We start from the raw sequence: 8,872 nt of genomic DNA, 5'->3' as shown, positions 1-8,872 counted from the left end.
AATTTAACAATTTACCGGAATATTGTACCCGATGCATTTGTGATGACATCTAATTTAACAATTAACCAGAATGTTTTGCCCAGTGTATTAGTGACGACATCTAATTTAACAATTAACCCGAATGGTTTACCCAGTGTATTAGTGATGACATCTAATCAAACAATTAACAAGAATATTATAGCCTGAGCATATGTGATGACATCTAATTTAACAATTAACCAGAATGTGATCCCCTGTGCACTGATGATGACATCTAATTTAACAATTAACTGGCATAATAAAAACTGTGCATCTGTGATGACATCTAATTTAACAATTAACCAGAATGTTGTCCCCTGTGTATTAGTGATGCCATCTAATGCAACAATGAACTGGAATATTATACCCTGTGCATTTGTGATAACATCTAATTTAACAATTAAACAGAATATTATACCCTGTGTATAAGTGATGACATCTGATTTAACAATTAACTAGAATATTATACCCTGTGCATTTGTGATAACATCTAATTTATCAATTAACCAGAATGTTTTACCCTGTGTTTCAGTGATGACATATAATTTAAAAATTAACCAGATTATTATATCCTGTGCATTTGTGATGACATCTAATTTAACAGTTAACCAGATTATTATACGCAGTGCATTTGTGATGACATCCAATTTAACAATTAACCAGAATGTTAAACCCTGTGTTTTAGTGATGACATCTAAAAAAACAATTAACCGGAATATTGTACCCTGTGCATTTATGATGACATCTAATTTAACAATTAACCAGAAAGTTCTCCCCTGTGTATTATTGATGACATCTAATGTAACAATTAACTGGAATATTATACCCTGTGCATTTGTGATGACATCTAATTTAACAGTTAACCAGAATACTGTATTCTGTGCATTTCTGATGACATCTAATTTCGCAGTTAACCAGAATACTGTACTCTGTGCATTTGTAATGACATCTAATTTCGCAGTTAACCAGAATATTATACCCTGTGTACTGATGATGGCATCAAATTTAAAAATTACCGGAATAGCATAGCCTGTGCAGCTGTGATGACATCGAATTGAACAATGAACATGAATATTATACCCCGTGTACTGATGGTGACATCGAATTTGACAATTAACCAGAATATTATTCCCTTTGTATGAGTGATGACATCAAAATTAACAATTAACCGTAATATTATACCATGTGCATTTGTAATGACATTTAATTTCACAATTAACCATAATATTTTACACAGTGCAATCGTGATGACACCTAATTTAACAATTAACCGAAATATTATACCCTGAGCATTTGTGATGACATCGAATTATACAATTAAGCAGAATGTTTTACCCTGTGTACTAGTGATGACATCTAATTTAACAATTAACCAGAATATTACACACTGTGTATTCGTGATGACATCTGATTTAACAATTAACCAGAATATTATACACTGTGTATTAGTGATGACATCTTATTTCAGGATTAAACATAATATTATACACTGTGGATGAGTGATGACATCTAATTTAACAATTATCCGAAATATTATCCCCTGAGAAATCGTGATGTCATCTAATTTAACAATTAAACAGAATATTATACACGGTGTATTAGAGACGACATCTAATTTAACAATTAACCAGAAAATTATACACTTTGTATTCGTGATGACATCTAATTTAATAATTAACCAGAATATTATACACTGTGTATTGGTGAAGACATATATTTTAACAATTAATCAGAATATTATACACTGTGTACGAGTGAAGACATCTAATTTAAGCATTAACAAGAATAGTATACACTGTGTATTAGTGATGACATCTAATTTACAATTAACCAGTATATTATGCACAGTGTATTAGTGAAGACATCCAATTTAACAATTAACCAGAATAGTATAGACAGTGTATCAGTGATGACAACTAATTTAACAATTAACCAGAATTGTATACACTGTGTATTAGTGATGATATCTGATTTACAAATAACCAGAATATTATGCAATGCGTATTAGTGATGACATCTAATTTAACAATTAACCAGAATATTATAGACAGTGTATCAGTGATGACAACTAATTTAACAATTAACCAGAATTGTATACACTGTGTATTAGTGATGACATCTATTTTAACAATTAACCGGAATATTATAGACAGTGTATTAGTGATGACATCTAATTTACAATTAACCATAATATTATGCACTGTGTATTAGTGATGACATTGAATTTAACAAATAACCAGATTGGTATATTCTGTGGATTAGTTGATGACATCTAATTTAACAATTAACCAGAATATTATCTCCTGTGTATGAGTGATGACGTCTAATTTAACAATTAACCAGAATATTATATACAGTGTATGAGCAATGACATCTAATTCAACAATTAACTAGAATATTATACCCTGTTTATTAGTGATGGCATCTAATTTAACAATTATCCACAATATTATACCATGTGTATAAGGGATGACATTTAATTTAACAATTAACCAGAATATTATATACAGTGTATGAGCGATGACATCTAATTTAGCAATTAACTAGAATATTATACCATGTCTATTAGTGATGACATCTAATTTAACAATTAACCAGAATATTATACCATGTCTATTAGTGATGACATCTAATTTAACAATTAACCAGAATATTATCCCGTGCGTATTTGTGATGACATCTAATTTAACTATTAACCAGAATATTATACCCTGTGTATTAGTGATTACATTTAATTTAACAATTAGCCAGAATATTATCCCGTGCGTATTTGTGATGACATCTAATTTAACTATTAACCAGAATTTTATACCCTGTGTATTAGTGATGACATCTAATATAACAAGTGACCTGAATATTATACCATTTTCGTTTGTGAAGACATCCAATTTAACAATTAACTGGAATTTTATACCCTGTGAGTTATTGATGACATCTAATTGAACAATTAAACAGAATATTATACCCTGTGCATTTGCGATGTCATCTAATTTCACAATTAACAGGAATATTATAACCTGTGAATTTGTGATGACATATAATCTAACAATTAACCGGAATGTTATACCCTGTGTACTGATGATTACAGCTAATTTAACAATTTACCGGAATATTGTACCCGATGCATTTGTGATGACATCTAATTTAACAATTAACCAGAATGTTTTGCCCAGTGTATTAGTGACGACATCTAATTTAAAAATTAACCCGAATGGTTTACCCAGTGTATTAGTGATGACATCTAATCAAACAATTAACAAGAATATTATAGCCTGAGCATATGTGATGACATCTAATTTAACAATTAACCAGAATGTGATCCCCTGTGTATTAGTGATGCCATCTAATGCAACAATGAACTGGAATATTATACCCTGTGCATTTGTGATAACATCTAATTTAACAATTAACCAGAATGTTGTCCCCTGTGTATTAGTGATGCCATCTAATGCAACAATGAACTGGAATATTATACCCTGTGCATTTGTGATAACATCTAATTTAACAATTAAACAGAATATTATACCCTGTGTATAAGTGATGACATCTGATTTAACAATTAACTAGAATATTATACCCTGTGCATTTGTGATAACATCTAATTTAACAATTAAACAGAATATTATACCCTGTGTATAAGTGATGACATCTGATTTAACAATTAACTCGAATATTATACTCTGTGCATTTGTGATAACATCTAATTTATCAATTAACCAGAATGTTTTACCCTGTGTTTCAGTGATGACATATAATTTAACAATTAACCAGATTATTATATCCTGTGCATTTGTGATGACATCTAATTTAACAGTTAACCAGATTATTATACGCAGTGCATTTGTGATGACATCCAATTTAACAATTAACCAGAATGTTAAACCCTGTGTTTTAGTGATGACATCTAAAAAAACAATTAACCGGAATATTGTACCCTGTGCATTTATGATGACATCTAATTTAACAATTAACCAGAAAGTTCTCCCCTGTGTATTATTGATGACATCTAATGTAACAATTAACTGGAATATTATACCCTGTGCATTTGTGATGACATCTAATTTAACAGTTAACCAGAATACTGTATTCTGTGCATTTCTGATGACATCTAATTTCGCAGTTAACCAGAATACTGTACTCTGTGCATTTGTGATGACATCTAATTTCGCAGTTAACCAGAATATTATACCCTGTGTACTGATGATGGCATCAAATTTAAAAATTACCGGAATAGCATAGCCTGTGCAGCTGTGATGACATCGAAGTGAACAATGAACATGAATATTATACCCCGTGTACTGATGGTGACATCGAATTTGACAATTAACCAGAATATTATTCCCTTTGTATGAGTGATGACATCAAAATTAACAATTAACCGTAATATTATACCATGTGCATTTGTAATGACATTTAATTTCACAATTAACCATAATATTTTACACAGTGCAATCGTGATGACATCTAATTTAACAATTAACCGAAATATTATACCCTGAGCATTTGTGATGACATCGAATTATACAATTAAGCAGAATGTTTTACCCTGTGTACGAGTGATGACATCTAATTCAACAATTAACCAGAATATGAAACACTGTGTATTAGTGATGACATCTGATTTACAGCTAACCAGAATATCATACACTGTGTATTAGTGATGACATCGAATTTAACAATTAACCAGAATATTATCCCCTGTGAAATCGTGATGACATCTAATTGAACAATTAAACAGAATATTATACACGGTGCATTAGAGAAAACATCTAATTTAATAATTACCCAGAAAATTATACCCTGTGTATTAGTGATGACATCTAATTTAACAATTAACCAGAATATTATACACTGTGTATTGGTGAAGACATATAATTTAACAATTAACCAGAATATTATACACTGTGTATTAGTGATGACATCTAATTTAACAATTAACCTGAATATTATACACTGTGTATTAGTGAAGACATCTAATTTAAGGATTAACCAGAACAGTATACACTGTGTATTAGTGATGACATCTAATTTAACAATTAACCGGAATATTATACACTGTGTATTCGTGATGACATCTATTTTACAATTAACCAGAATATTATGCACAGTGTATTAGTGATGATATCCAATTTAACAATTAACCAGAATAGTATACACTGTGTGTAGTGATGACATCTAATTTAACAATTCACCAGAATATTATACACTGTGAAGCTTGCCGAGCGTGTCTACCTTGAGGCACAGTGTGGCTTTCGTGCAGAGAGATCGACCATTGACATGCTGTTCTCCCTTCGTCAGATACAGGAGAAATGCCGTGAACAACAGATGCCCCTCGACATTGCTTTCATTGATCTCACCAAAGCCTTTGACCTCGTCAGCAGACGTGGTCTCTTCAGACTACTAGAAAAGATCGGATGTCCACCAAAGCTACTAAGTATCATCACCTCATTCCATGACAATATGAAAGGCACAATTCAACATGGTGGCTCCTCATCAGAGCCCTTTCCTATCCTGAGTGGTGTGACACAGGGCTGTGTTCTCGCACCCACACTGTTTGGGATTTTCTTCTCCCTGCTGCTTTCACATGCGTTCAAATCCTCTGAAGAAGGAATTTTCCTCCACACAAGATCAGGGGGCAGGTTGTTCAACCTTGCCCGTCAAAGAGCGAAGTCCAAAGTACGGAAAGTCCTCATCAGAGAACGCCTCTTTGCTGACGATGCTGCTTTAACATCTCACACTGAAGAGTGCCTGCAGAGTCTCATCGACAGGTTTGCGTCTGCCTGCAATGAATTTGGCCTAACCATCAGCCTCAAGAAAACGAACATCATGGGGCAGGACGTCAGAAATGCTCCATCCATCAATATTGGCGACCACGCTCTGGAAGTGGTTCAAGAGTTCACCTACCTAGGCTCAACTGTCACCAGTAACCTGTCTCTAGATGCAGAAATCAACAAGCGCATGGGTCAGGCTTCCACTGCTATGTCCAGACTGGCCAAGAGAGTGTGGGAAAATGGCGCACTGACACGGAACACAAAAGTCCGAGTTTATCAGGCCTGTGTCCTCAGTACCTTGATCTACGACAGCGAGGCCTGGACAACTTATGCCAGCCAAGAGCGACATCTCAATTCATTCCATCTTCGCTGCCTTCGGAGAATACTTGGCATCAGGTGGCAGGACTATATCTCCAACACAGAAGTGCTTGAAGCGGCCAACACCCCCAGCTTATACACACTACTGAGTCAGCGGCTCTTGAGATGGCTTGGCCATGTGAGCCGCATGGAAGATGGCAGGATCCCCAAAGACACATTGTACAGCGAGCTCGCCACTGGCATCAGACCCACCGGCCGTCCATGTCTCCGCGATAAAGACGTCTGCAAACACGACATGAAATCCTGTGACATTGATCACAAGTCGTGGGAGTCAGTTGCCAGCATTCGCCAGAGCTGGCGGGCAGCCATAAAGACAGGGCTAAATTGTGGCGAGTCGAAGAGACTTAGTAGTTGGCAGGAAAAAAGACAGAGGCGCAAGGGGAGAGCCAACTGTGCAACAGCCCCGACAAACAAATTTCTCTGCAGCACCTGTGGAAGAGCCTGTCACTCCAGAATTGGCCTTTATAGCCACTCCAGGTGCTGCTTCACAAACCACTGACCACTTCCAGGCGCGTATCCATTGTCTCTCGAGATAAGGAGGCCCAAAAGAAAGAAAGAATAGACAGGGTGGATAGCAAGAAGCTTTTTCCCAGAGTGGGGGATTCAAATACTGTGGGTCACGAGTTCAAAGTGAGAGGGGAAAAGTTTAGGGGGGGATATGCGTGGAAAGTTCTTTATGCAAAGGGTGTTCGGTGCCTAGAACGCGTTGCCAGCGGAGGAGGTAGATGCGAACACGATAGCGTCTTTGAAGATGTATCTAGGCAGATACATGAATGGGCAGGAAGCAAAGAGATACAGACCCTTAGAAAATAAGCAACATGTTTAGGTAGAGGATCTGGATCGGCGCAGGCTTGGAAGGCCGAAGGGCCTGTTCATGTGCTGTAATTTTCTTTGTTATTTCTTTGTTATTCTGGTTAATTGTTAAATTAGAAGTCATCACTAATACACAGTGTATAATATTCCGGTTAATTGTTGAATTAGATGTCATCACTAATACACAGGGTATAATATCATGGTTCATTGTTAAATTAGATGTCATCACTAATACACAGTGTATAATATTCCGGTTAATTGTTGAATTAGATGTCATCACTAATACACAGGGTATAATATTCCGGTTAATGGTGAAATTAGATGTCATCACTAATACACAGGGGATAATATTCCAGTTAATTGTTAAATTGGATGTCATCACTAATACACAGGGTATAATATTCCGGTTAATTGTGAATTTAGATGTCATCACGAATACACAGGGGATAATATTCTGGTTAGTTGTTAAATTAGATGTCATCACTAATACACAGGTTATAATATTGCGTTTAAGGGTTAAATTAGATGTCATCACTAATACACAGGGGATAATATTCTGTTTAATTGTTAAATTTAGATGCCACCCATTATGCAGTGTACAATATTCTGGTTAATTGCCATGTTAGATTTCGTCACTAATACACAGGCTATAATATTCTGGTTAATTCTTAAATTAGATGTCATCACTAATACACAGGGTATAATACTCTGGTCAATTGTTAAATTAGTCGTCATTACTAACACACAGTGTTTAATATTCTGGTTAATTGTTAAATTAGAGGACCTCGCAAATACACAGGGTGTAATATTCTGGTTAATTGTTAAATTATATGTCATTACCCATGCACAGGCTATAATATTCTGGTAAATTGTTAAATTAGATGTCCTGACGAATACACAGTGTTTAATATTCTGGTTAATTGTTAAATTAGAGGACCTCGAGAATACACAGGGTGTAATATTCTGGTTAATTGTTAAATTATATGTCATTACTCATGCACAGGCTATAATATTCTGGTAAGATGTTAAATTAGATGTCCTCTCGATTACACTGTATAATATTCCAGTTCATTGTTAAATTAGACGTCATCACTATTGATTGCTTGGGCAACTCTCAACCTCCATGCATTCGCCGAGGCATGCGCCATGGAAGGTCACTCCGTAGTCGCGTCACAGCGACCGAAACAACACAGAAGTCAGCAGTTATGGGTTATGAGTCCGGCTCAATTGGCATAGAGATTGGGCGCCACGGGTTGCCTTTGTCGGTGGGAGAGGTCATCGCATCTCACTGGACAGCTACCGCCCACCTCAAAGCGGGCAGCCCCCGGTAAATAAGGTTCTGTCCTGCCACAGTCCACCTGCTTCAATGGGTGCTTGGCGCGCAGGGTCATTGCCCGAAAAGTGGACTGCAACACCGCACCAAACAGCACGAAAAAAGGAAAGAAGGTACGAGCCCTTCGTTTTGCAAGCTGGAACGTCAGAACTATGTGTCCTGGCCTGTTGGAAGACTTTACACAAATCAACGATTCTCGGAAGACCGCCATCATGAACAATGAGCTCAGTTGACTCCATGTGGACATTGCAGCACTTCAGGAGACACTCCTCCCTGCGAGTGGATCTCGAAGAGCAAGACTACACCTTCTTCTGGCAGGGTAGGGATCCTGAAGATCCAAGACAGCATGGAGTGTGCATCGCCATCAGAATCTCCTTGTTCAGCATGATCGAGCCTCCCTCAAATGGCTCAGAACGCATACTGTCCATCCGAGTGCTCACCGCCTTTGGTCCAGTTCATCTACTCAGCATCTATGCTCCAACACTCTGCTCCTCACAAAGCTAAAGACCAGTTCGACGAGGAACTCCATAATATTATTAATAGCATTCCCAATACTGAA

This window comes from Heterodontus francisci, chromosome 21 (assembly GCF_036365525.1).
Source record: "Heterodontus francisci isolate sHetFra1 chromosome 21, sHetFra1.hap1, whole genome shotgun sequence".
NCBI lineage: Eukaryota > Metazoa > Chordata > Chondrichthyes > Heterodontiformes > Heterodontidae > Heterodontus > Heterodontus francisci.
The sequence above is the reverse complement of the archived record's forward strand: the minus strand, read 5'-3'. Positions refer to the sequence as shown.